Source organism: Amphiura filiformis, chromosome 13 (assembly GCF_039555335.1).
Source record: "Amphiura filiformis chromosome 13, Afil_fr2py, whole genome shotgun sequence".
NCBI lineage: Eukaryota > Metazoa > Echinodermata > Ophiuroidea > Amphilepidida > Amphiuridae > Amphiura > Amphiura filiformis.
In genome coordinates, this window is record NC_092640.1 from 8,922,095 (window position 1) to 8,934,023 (window position 11,929).

Genomic DNA, 11,929 nt, shown 5'->3' on the forward strand with positions numbered 1-11,929 from the left:
AATTTTTCTTACCAGGAACCCGCATAAAGGACCCAGGGTATCAACTAAGACGTGACGTCATGAATTTTAATGAATTAACCTCGATCAAATAAACTAAATAAAATAAAACGGCAGTAGCGTGAATCTCGGTCGGTACTCCCCGAAATCTTGATCACGTAATGAATGAGGTATAAAATCGCAATGATTTGGGGACTAAATCGGATGGTACTTATTGCAGCACGAGCGAGGTTTGAAATTTCGTACTGCATGACTGGCACTGGGAACGCAGTTAACCGGACGTTATTTTGGTAAGATTAAGTCCTAAAATTTGCTTTTTTTTTACTTGTGCCCGAGACAAATGGTGTTGCAACTGATTCTATGAGTCCCGATCACTAGTTCAGTGTAATTGAACGGACAAGAATAGTGTATTTTTCTCTGAAAATCGGAAGTTGGCAGTGTCACTGGCGTAGCATACATAATGCATACAGCATCTACTGATCTAGGACCACTTTTTCCCGTTGATAAATTTTGTTTTTTTATGCCGAATTTGTTAATATTTGAGTGCTCTTGTGCTATATAATATGACTACGGAGTCTACGCTTGTAGTAGTATTCGCGTTTCGGCGATCTGTCGGTACATGCATTGACCGGGCCGGTCCTGCTGTATGATCATGATGGCGATATCTTGACATTATTATTAATTTAAGCTTAACTAAAAGTTAATCATGAAGTTGATGAACAAGTCAACTTGTGCTGCATCTCATGCAAGCGCTGCTTGGTCCATGGGTCTGTAATTAGAATGCCAATGATACTACATAGGGTAGTAATACTTAGTCATGTACATGATGTACTGTCATGACTGTCACGTCACTGACTGTAGGTGTACCGTAGCATGCTCACGACACGGTTTGATCATGCTACTGCTCAGTGACAGTGGCAGTGCATACAATTGAATCACAAGGTGCAAGGACACAAAGGAGCATGCTTTAGAATTTCTGACACTGATCGGTACGCGACAAAGAGTGACTGCATGCCAATATAATCTTATTGCATGATGGATAAAATATACAATGATATACTAGCATGCCCAAACATCAAGTCGCAATCCAGTTGAAGCAACTTTCACCCAACCCTCTTGCCAAGCTTGCAAGTTGCAGCGAAACCGCTGCAGTTGCTGCGATTGCGTGCTGTAGCGCGCATGAACGATTAAAAAAACCTTAGCACTAAGTACCACTGTGTTTTATCACTTAACAATTGTTGAATGGCCATGAACGATCGCATGGTGTGAGAACTGATTTTAGCATGTACATTTCATGACTATGCATGAATGTACATCACGATGCATGATTGTACATCACGATATCAAGAATAAGATGCTATAGATGAGATGCAGAAACGTTGTTCGTCTCCACAAGCACAGTCGGCAAAGTCGGCGCACACAGTCGGCAAGACCTGTATACCCCAATTTTATCCCCATAGATGATGGCGCGATTGTACGTGTGGTATAGGGAGTCCTGGTTCTCCTCTGGAAAGCGTACATCAAAAATGACCCGTCACAAGAATTAGAAATTGCACAATCGAGTTTGCTGTGTACTAAAGGTGTTATCGCCACATGATTTCTAATTCAACACTTCATTGGGAAAAAATACGACAATCGACATGTGGCTACACTCGTAATGAGATTTAGAAAATGCTGAAAAGGTCAATAGATCACGGCGAAATCACAGCGATATTTTAGTTACGATCGCCGACTTACAGGGTTATAGCCACGCCGGTGGGGCATAACCGGCACGGACCGGCGCCGACCGGCACTAAAAAAATTTTTTTATTTTTTTTAATTTTTTTTTTTCCCACAAATGTTTTATTCATCATAATAAGAGTAAAAAACCAAAAGAATTTTGGGGGGTTATACCCCCTAGCCTATTCCCCGATCCCTTATGTTCGCTAAAAAGATTATTGTGCCCCGAGCCAGCCCTCTAATTGGATAATAAAATTAGCCGGCATTAATTCAACTTGGGCTAGCTATAACCCTGCCGACTTAGTGTAAACATACTTCCTGATTTGTTCTACTTCCTGGTTCGGGTCAACTTCGGGAGGTAATTTTCGACTTTCCGATGAAAACAATAATCGTCGGTAAGCTTATTCGGAAAAAATAGCATGGGAATTTCATTTTGTTTTCTTTTTGATATGTGTTGTAAAGTGTTGAAAAGGGCCAGTTTATTTTGACATGTGGGATTTAGGGTCATGTCGACAATAATACGACACAATCGATATAACACCTTTACTGTGTACGTGTGTCATCAAGAAAAAAAACCTGAAAGAAATCCCTGGATCCGCCACAGCATTTTCCACCCTGGTGTGGCAGTGACGTCAACGCGCATTTCATTTTTATGTGCAGACTCTACAAATTGCTAGTGTTGGCTCAAAGTACTGGCATTCACACGCAAGCATTTTTGACGCCTCATAGATGTGCGCGCGAAACAGCTGCCTCGACTGGCGCATCAGTGTGTGGAAAATGCTTGAGTGTTAACAACTTCAAAAGTCCGACACTGCACTAGCCGCGCTATAGTCAAATTCTCGATCATGAGAGGATGTACCTTCTGTGTTAGCGAACTTTTCATAGAATAACACGATCGCGCGACGTGCATGACCGAACCTTGACCTTGCCTAGCAACACGCGTGTGATGGTCAATTCTCAGAAGTTGTGTTTGCGCCGTAAGCGCCGGCATTTGCGTAGTACGCTTGACGCAAATAACTGTGCGTAGCAAGTTGGCTCTCATGATCGAGAATTACCGTATTGTTTGCAATAAACGCCCCGGGGGCGTTGCATTTTTCCAAAAGGGGGGCGTTTATTGGAAGTGAATTGTCAGTGATAAAAGCTTTAAAATCGTGTTCAATTTCCGATGGTGCTCCTATTAAAAGGAGGGATTTACACTATACATGATGGCGGCGCCCACGGAAAATGATATTTTCGTGGGGAATACAACAAAATTACACCTGTAAGTGCATGGAATCAGTGAAATTCTACCATAATTAGGCAATGAAATGGATGGGAGTTGAGTCATAATAGGTTTTGTCCATTCAATTTAGCGATTGTGACTGACATGACTGATGCAAGTTTTAAGCTTACCTACACGATATGTCATGGAAATGTTCGCATTTTTGTCAATTTTTCACAGAAACAGAGGGGGAGCGTTTATTACAAACAATACGGTAATTATTTTGGCTCTAGTCGGAAATTTAATTCAGAAAAAACACCGTCCAGTGTTTTTTAAATTCGGACTAGCACAGTGTTGAAAATTCTAGTTCTCACACAAATTAAGTATCGGTACCAAGGTACCTTAGGGATTTACACACATACACGTATGTACTATGCATTGACCTTAACCAAAGTAAAACTGCGATTTGGGGTCAAATGTCAAACTCCAATTTGGGGTCAACTCAAAGGTCATAAAGGGGTCACTTTTTGGTCATTTGCGAAATACCTTGAAATATGAATATAAACCAAAAAATGTATGGCAAGAATTTTCGCACCACGTACGTCGAAGTTCCATTTTCAATGTGCGAACTGTATTTTGGTCAACAAAAATGACTGCTACATGTAGGCAAGTCTACTAAATGACCTCAAAAGGTCAAGTCATCTGAGGAAAAAATGGCTGATTTAAGAACCAGCCCCTTTCGATGAATTGACTAGCTTTAACGATGTGTATACAACGTAGAGGTAAATTAGGGTACCGTAATATCAAATATGGAGAAAGTACGCTAAAAATGATATAGATGGTTCAACGAATCAGAATACGACCCTGGTATCCAAAATTGTGTAAATGAGTTGAAGGAGCTGGTTACATGAAAATACATGAACATATACTGTGCTTTGATCTAGGGAATACTATTCCAAGATCTTTGGGAATATACACACATGAATTTTTTTTATATTCGGACTAGCGCAATGGTTTTCAGTCGATCATTAATTAAGGGGTCACTTCCGGTCATTTATGAAATATCTTGAAAATGCTATATTGTCGCACAAATTAAGTACCGTAGTACAAAGGCAGGGACTTACACACATACATAAATTGACCTCAGATGGTGCATCAAAGTTAAATTCCAATTTGGGGTCAAAGGTCATTAAGTGGTCACTTCCGGTCATTTACAAAATAACTTGAAAATGCTAGTTTTTGCACAAATTAAGTTCCACAGTACAGAGTAGGGACTTACACGCATGCATTGTTTTGTTTTTTAGATTCTGAGTACCATAGAGTAGGGATTGCACGCATGCAGTGACCTTAGCTGGTGTGCCAAAGTTAAACTCCAATTCGGGGTCAAAGGTCATTAAGGGGTCACTTCCCAGGGTCCAAAATTCGCAGCCAAGTGCAAGAATCCTTTTGGATTCTCCCAGTGGAATTTTGCAAGAATCTGTGGATTTTCGCCATATAACTATGATAAATTTAAATATTTACGAGAATCCATTTAGATTCTTGCAATCTTTGCGAGAATGGATTCTCGGATTCTCGCAAAATTTGACCCTGCTTCCGGTCATTTACAAAATATCTAGAAAATGCAAGTTCTCACCCAAATTAAGTAGGCCTACTGTAAAACAGAGTAGGGACTTACATACATGTATATTGGTTTTTAGCTGCGGGTAGCAGCTCTATAAGTCACCATGTCTCTACGTTAGTCCGTCCGTTTGTCCGCTAGTCTGTCCGTTAGTAACAAACGTTAAAAAATACTGTTACGTCAACATCGTTTGTCGCATGGCTATGGTACTTGGTGAGGGGGAGGGCCTATACCGGCCCCATACTGGAAAAGAGTTTCGTCCCGAAATATGCTAATTAGGTCATTAAAGGGGCATTACACGATTTTCAACAATTTAGTAACAAACGCTAAAAAATGATGTTACGTCAACATCGTTTGTCGCATGGCTATGGTACTTGGTGAGGGGGAGGGCCTATACCGGACCCATACTGGAAAAGAGTTTCGTCCCGAAATATGCTAATTAGGTCATTAAAGGGGCATTACACGATTTTCAACAATTTTCTGCATTTTTGAAATTTAGATTTTTTGGATGCAAATACTCTTCTGGCATTATTTGCATCAACATCGTTTGTCGTCGCATGGCTATGGTACTTGGTGAGGGAGAGGGCCTATAGGGAAATTTGGGAAAATGAGGGGAATGGGGGAAATTAAGGGCAATTTTGGGGAAACTAAGGGAAATTGAGGGAAATTCAGTTGAATTAATTGAAATTGTGGGCAATTAAGGGGAATTGGGGAAAATTGAGGGGAAATTTGGGAAAATTTAAGAGAATTAAGGGAAATTGAGGGGAATTCAGGTGAATTAAGGGAAATTTGGGAAAATAGAGGGAAGTTAAGGGACATTTGGGAAAATGAGGGGAAATTGAGGGAAAATTGGGAACATTGAGGGAAGTTAAGGGAAATTGAAGAGAATTAAGGGAATTTGAGGGAAATTCAGGTGAATTAAGGGAAATTGACAAGAATTAAGGGAAATTTGGGGAAATTGAGGGGAATGGGGGAAATTAAGGGCAATTTTGGGAAAATTAAGGGAAATTGAGGGAAATTCAGTTGAATTAATTGAAATTGTTGGCAATTTTAAAGGGAAATTGGGGAAAATTGAGGGGAAATTTAAGAGAATTAAGGAAATTCAGGTGAATTAAGGAAATTGACAAGAATTAAGGAAATTTGGGGAATGGGGAAATTAAGGGCAATTTTGGGGAAATCGGTTTCGAACACTTTTGATGTCAAGACGCTTTTTCCCGAAAATGTTTGGACATCAAAAGTGTCCAAATCGGTTTCGAACACTTTTGATGTCAAGACGCTTTTCTCCGAAAATCGTTTGGACATCAAAAGTGTCTGAAATCGGTTTCAGAACACTTTTGATGTCAAGATGCTTTTTCCCGAATCGTTTGGACATCAAAAGTGTCCAAATCGGTTTCGAACACTTTCAATGTCAAGACGCTTTTTGACCGAAAATCGTTTGGACATCAAAAGTGTCCGGAATCGGTGTCCGAACACTTTCGATATCAAGACGCTTTTTCCCTGAAAATCGTTTGGACATCAAATGTGTCAGAAATCGGCTTTCGAACAATTTTGATGTCAAGACGCTTTTCCCAAATATTGTTTGGACATCAAAAGTGTCCGAAATCGGTTTCTGAACACTTTCGATGTCAAGACGCTTTTTCCCCGAAAATCGTTTGGACATCAAAAGTGTCCGAAATCGTTTTCCGAACACTTTTGATGTCAAGACACTTATATCAATTTATCAATCGCGGAAAACAATATAGAAGTTAGAACAAAAGAATTTTAACACTTTCTTTGCCAATATCTCAAAATCAATATTAGCGACATCCGACTCATTTCCCTTGATCGTGTTACATGTATGTTACTCATAATTACAAAATCTGGCCTTGTAACACTCAGGAAAATATTTTTGGAACTTAGTATTTTTTTTGAGATGAAAAAACTGAATTATAAATCACTTTTCTAGTTTTTGCCATTTATGCCGGCAAAAACTGTGTTTGCCAAGTGGTTAAAACCGCGTTTAAAACCATGTTTTTTTTTTCACCTGCGGCAAAAACCTGCAAACCGGCCAAACCCTGCCATATGTGATGTGATCCACAGCCTCATCCCCCACACTTTTTACCACTGGAAACCTCTGGCTACATTAATGTTTATGTAACCAAAAATTTCTTGCAGATTATTTCATTTAGCAAAAATATTGTCAAATTTGAATTTCTGGTATACCAGAACAAAATTACAACAGTGGCCTATTGAGCAGTGTACAATTCACATAATCATGCATAATTCGCAAACGCAAAATCAGAATCAACTGACATTTTGGGAATAAGCTTTTTTTGTGGATGATATATAGGCACGCTTTCATTGACCGGGCCAGCAAAAGACCTGTGGCTACCTGTCTCGGGTTTGAATCCCAACAGGAGCAAACAACTTCTTTGTTTGTTTTCTCTCTTTATTCCTTCCATCTTTCTCTTCTGAGGGCTTAGTTGTAAGGAATTTAAAAAAAATTGGGGATAGGCTACTTTTTACAACGGGAGTTCATCACAATTTGTAAGTTTTTAGCGGGTTCGCTGTCGGACAGTTCTAACCATGCCCACTGGTAAACCTAACTACTTACTATATAATTGGAATGAAAACATATATTTGCATTAAAATACTGCATATCTCAGTTTTTTTGTTTTGTTTTTTCACTTTGTCACAGATATCATAAAATTAGGATGGCAGACATGAAGAGATGTACCTGTGATCTGTGTGGCGACAAACAGGAGATTTGTATGTTTTATAGTAAGTGATTGAAACTTCTATGTAGTTTTCTATTCCTTGATTGGCAATGAATCGATGCCCATGGACTTTCTGCTGTTTTTTGTCACAGGGGTGAGGGGAACTTTTAAAACTGACATATTATAAGTGGATAATGTTTTAAATATTGAATAATTGTAATGGGCAGCTTCAAAACTTGATTGTCGGTTGAACCCCCGGGGGGGGGCACATCAAAAAATTTTGGTGGGTATGCTCCCGAATTTTGAGGTGGTGGGTCTTTGGGAGCTGACGGCGCACGGTAAAAGGGGGTCTTTCGAGCTGCGAACCGGGCTGTGAACAAGTAAAATGGGGTCTTTTGGAGCTGCGAAAAGTCAAAATCAAGGGCCTTTCTTGACTTTTTGGTTGAAAATCGCCTGAAAAACAAGAAATATGAGGAATGAGCAATTTTTGGGTCTTTTAGAGCTGAAATTATCAAAATCAAGGGTCTTTCGAGCTTTATTTTGGTCAAATATAGGGGTCTTTCGAGCTGCGAAACCCAAAAGGGGTCTTTCTGGGGGGAGCATACCAGTATGGTCATTTGTGTTGAGTGCCCCCGGTTGAACCATGTTCCATTGTTTAGAACAAAAGAAACAGGTACCAATCTGGATGGAACAGGGCGGAACATGCATGTGTGAAATGTGAATTGTCATAATTATTGCTGCAGCTCTAAAGTGCTCTTGTGCTAATTGTTACAATCTACAATCTTGGAAAAGTACTTGGAACAGTTCGCACACTTTGTAAAAAATTTAGTGCAGAATTATTTTATGATCATCGATATGACATGAATTGTGTTTAGGAACATGATACAATTCGTCGGTCGCAACACATAGTGGCGTACGTGAAGGACAAAATACGTCTCCGAGCAAAACGTTTTTGAAGGATATGCTATTAGTAACTGAGTCGATACTCGCCCATTGTTATCTCTCAGTGGCCCGATTCCATTTGAAATTGAAGTTTAAGGTTCAAACTATTACACTGTATCTTTAATAGTAAATAAAAAATAACTTTTATATGATAATAGCTAGCTCTAAACCTGTACGCCACTATGTGAAACGGAAAGTTTGAAAAATCACTCTACGCCACTATGTGTTGCGACCGACGAATTTAAATGGTAATTTGGACATGATTAAACCCTATAATAGGAAGATGCCATTCTCCAGTATGGGTGTTTTTTAATCATTACCGTATTAGCAAGATTAAAAATTAAAGAATGTACAGATGGGTTTCCTATCTCTCCAGTTTATTTATATGTTGAAGTAAGTTTTTGACAATATGCCTTCCTGCTGTCTATTTTTCCTGACCCAGATTACAAAAAAATGAAGAATGAGCAGTGGTCAGGCTACCCACCAGGATCCACTATGCAATACAACAAACAGGATCCAGTATGGTTTGTCTAGGTTTAATTTACAATGCAATGTGTGGACTGTCCAAGCAGCACAGAAAAAAAACCATGTTGCACAATTTAGCTAGGACATCGAAAACCACCAACGATAGCAAGAAAAGTTAAGGGTTATTCTGCAAAGTGCTATATGCACAAATGCATCGCATACATCATGCACACCAGCTGCTGGAAGAAGAAACATGTTTCACACAGGTGCGATAACATTATGTTTAAATCTGGACCACTTCAGCCTAGAGGACCTTGCTGTTTACAATGCATGTAAACCGTGTGTGAGAAATAAGTGTGTATAGGCCATGGCACACAAGAGGACTGCATTTTCTATGATGGTAAGAACTAAGTTCATTCAAAACATAAATAACAACATGATTAGAACACAGAATACATGTGGCATTATTTAAGATGTTACACACAGGTGAAGATATATCAGCCAATTAAAAGCATCAATTTATTAAAGGTCTACTATGGGCTATTCACCCATTTTTTTACATTTAAATTGCAGAAAAAATAAGTCAAGTATAACCAGGTGTAGGATGACAGCTTTAATTGGTCTCTATAGGCCCTATTGATCCTCTAGAATATTTTTTTTGTAAACACTAATAGCTAATGTCTTCAACCATGAAAACACTGGTATGATATAAGGTCATCACCTAACCTAGTTTGTGTTCTTTTTTTTTCTTGGCTGCTTTCAGCTTCAACCAAATCATCGCTCATCTTGAGAAACAGGTCTGTGAACACCGCAGCAGAGGTGACCAGGTTTGAGGCATGCAGTGTTCAGTCTCTACATTAGCTGAATAAACATGACTTCCTTGATACCAGCAGTAGACCACCCATCGCTATCTGTGGTGACTATAAACCAACTTTCTATGGCTCAGGTGAGTTGAAAAGTTTTCAATCTTCCATCTAGCACCTACCAACATGTTCATCGATCACCAATCAAGTTGTATATAGAAGGGCACATTTGCTGTGCACCCATTATGACCCTGATATTCTAACCGTTTCCTATTAGATCAAAGCCGGGAATCTTTTGATGAGAGCTTAGTTTTCAAGGATGTGTCTCATCATTAAGTAGCTGATGAAAATGGTGTTTTCCATAATGCATACTCCCTATCAATGGGATATGATTTGCAGGATATCCCTGCCAGTCAAGTATGCGTTTTTACATTGAACCGCTTTTCGACCATATCCTGTTCACTGAACTTTTGGCTGCCTGATTTTATAGCAACATTGCTTGGTAGACTGTTGAAGTCCAGATATTGCCGGGACTAAGCTGCCTCAGGGAAGCAAATATTGATCTTCTGTACAACAGAAACACCAACATTAGTCCTGTAGCAGGCAGCTGGTAAAGCAACATTAGCTGTTCCTGTCCTACGACCTGCTTTTATTTATTTATTTATTTATTTATTTATTTATTTATTATGCTTCATCACTGGCTCATATACAATTACAAAGACAAATATATTATATATAAATATTGCACATACTAATCAAGACAAAGTAAATAGAATAAAATGCCAGTGAAAAGAATGGGACAAACAGGTGCAGCCCATCCCACCTTTCGATTTTTGAAAACAATTTATGGGAAGAAGAAGAAAAAAAACAAAAAACAACAGAGCCCATCCCAAATTATATAAGCCTGCAATTTGAGCATCTACAGTAAGAGCTCCAAGAGCATGTATTCAAAGAACAAAAATTTTGAGTAAAATGAGAATTCAAAAATTCAACCACCCTGGATTTGAAGGAAGAAAAGGAACTGGCTGTCCATGTAGACAAAGGCAGCTGGTTCCAAAGCTGCACAATGCGATTAAAATAAAAAGTCATGTGCGCTTTGGTTTTGCAGCGTTGAATTTTAAGTTTAAATGGATCGGAAGATGATCTAGTGGTGGGATGGTCGTGCCCATTCCCTTGGCTGAATTTAATATAATTATTGATACTAATATCATAGTGACCCTCCCTACATCTGAAAAAAAACCGAGAGATCACTTTTGTCTCTCCTGAGAGTAAGGGGAAGTAAGTTCAAATTGGTAAGCCTCTCCTTATAATCCTGATCAGGATAATGTAAAATGAATTTGGTATCTCGTCTTTGAACACCTTCCAACATCTGGATGTTGTGTTTGGATGTACCGCTCCATAGACAGCTACCATACTCAAGATCATTCCTGATCAGGGAACTATAAAGAGTTCTGGTAACTTTTTCTGGGGCATTGCATTGGCCTGTGTGTATGAGTCTAGCTGGAGCAAACTTTGATTGAGCAAGTTAGCCCTGTGCTGAATAAAGTTTTGATTAGCATTTGCATTCATCGTGAGACACTTTTGATTATGATTTATGTAGTTTACTAGCTAAACTTGCAGAAAAGGCATCATTTACTAGTAATATACCATGCTAAGGTGAGTTCTGACCCATAATGGGAGATTTTGTGCATGTTTAAATTTCATAGAGGGATTTACACCCATGCGTGGACGTTTACAATCATAATGTATGCATGGCATGGATATCAATGCAATGTCATGACTGACATGTTTATTTTTATGTTTGTTTGTTTGCATGCATGTATACATGACTATATAGACCTTGGATTGATGATGAACTTCGAAAATTTGCAGTTGCGAGTGGAGCAGAAGGTAGAGAAACACACAGAGGATCATCCAGAATGTCATTGAGGTTGTTGGGAGTGGAGTGCTGCCTGCTCTAATGTGGGGGTATGGTGCCATGGTAATCACAATGCTATCTTCAGTAGATAGCAGATATCAGGTACACAATGATTCTGCTTGAAAATAAATTTTAACCACAATGCTATCTTCAGTAGATAGCAGATATCAGGTACACAATGATTCTGCTTGAAAATAAATTTTAATCACAATGCTATCTTCAGTAGATAGCAGATATCAGGTACACAATGATTCTGCTTGAAAATGAATTTTAACCACAATGCTATCTTCAGTAGATAGTAGATATCAGGTACACAATGATTCTGCTTGAAAATAAATTTTAATAACAATGCTATCTTCAGTAGATAGTAGATATCAGGTACACAATGATTCTGCTTGAAAATAAATTTTAATAACAATGCTATCTTCAGTAGATAGCAGATATCAGGTACACAATGATTCGGCTTGAAAATAAATTTTAACCAGCTTTCTTGCTCAATGTATGCTAAAATTAAGTTAATTAGATGCAGATAGTCTGAAATAGGAAACAATCAGATGTACATGTTGCTGT

The 11,929-nt window shown here is 38.8% G+C and overlaps 1 long non-coding RNA gene across 1 annotated transcript; it reads left to right on the top strand.

Annotated features, from left to right (window-relative positions):
- The first annotated feature begins 208 nt into the window (after positions 1–208).
- On the top strand, positions 209–11,455 carry LOC140167189 (uncharacterized). The gene is made up of 5 exons (XR_011860989.1): positions 209–287; positions 7,213–7,295; positions 8,616–9,038; positions 9,402–9,584; positions 11,279–11,455. It is a non-coding gene; the product is annotated as an uncharacterized lncRNA (long non-coding RNA).
- The last annotated feature ends 474 nt before the right edge of the window (positions 11,456–11,929 follow it).